Here is a 959-nt window from a genome sequence, read left to right as displayed (position 1 = left end):
AATCAATATCATACATATTTCAAAACAATTGCCCCAGAGAAGTGTATTCTCTGAGATGATTCTTTGGTTATTTGAAGGGGGGGAAAATATCTCCGCTCAAGTAAATCTCTAAGCAAAATGTATTTCAGTTTAGATAAGTGTCTTCTCATAAATTGTCTTAAAAGTAAAATGATGGAAGCCAATCTTGTTAGATAAGTTGAATGTTTGTCAAAGATGGGTGTTTCTCATGAAAGGAGTCATTACTATTTAGCTAAAACAGCATTAGTCACTCATGGATCAGGTGGAAATAACTTCACTTAATTGTTTAAAGTATAAATACAGTAAACTAGGGTTTTTTTGCTGGAGTAATATATTACGAGAAATAAACAAAAACTAGAGACTCTTAATATTAATTACATAACATGTTGTTTACTTAAAAATCTCACAATTCCTTTTGCCTCCAGTTCTACCTCCTAAGAATTTTAGCCGCGTCATTTAGCTCTTCCCGAGTAGCTCCTTACACAGCTCAGCCCGGATACCGTGCAAACTGAGGTGGGGGGTGGGGGTGGGTTGGGTAGCTGGGACAGGTTTTTCAGGTCTCAATGCTGGTTTATTCCATTGTCTCCCTTTGTTCCTAGGAATTGGAAACAGACCGTGGTCACGTTGCAGCCAGGTTTCTAAAACTCAGGTATTCCCCCTGCCCGAACCGCAGCAAAGTCTAGGCGTCTACTGCCAAGACCTGAGATTTCAAGTCCTGTGCAGAACATGGCATATGAGGCTGGGACTAGCTTGCCTTACCCTGGCGGCACCTTGCGGATCTTTCCCGCCAAACGAAGGCGGGCCGACTTTGTGTGTGTGTGTGTGTTTGTGTGTGTGCGCGCGAAGTGTTTTAAAAATCCTCCAATAAAAAACAAATCCTGCAAGCTTGGATGCAGGGAGGGGTGGGCATTATATGCAGCTGGTGGACCTACACCAAAGAG

The sequence above is a fragment of the Echinops telfairi genome, unplaced genomic scaffold, assembly GCF_000313985.2.
Source record: "Echinops telfairi isolate 266 unplaced genomic scaffold, ASM31398v2 ScPeMD7_1;HRSCAF=3_1, whole genome shotgun sequence".
Lineage (NCBI taxonomy): Eukaryota > Metazoa > Chordata > Mammalia > Afrosoricida > Tenrecidae > Echinops > Echinops telfairi.
This window is presented reverse-complemented; position numbering follows the sequence as displayed.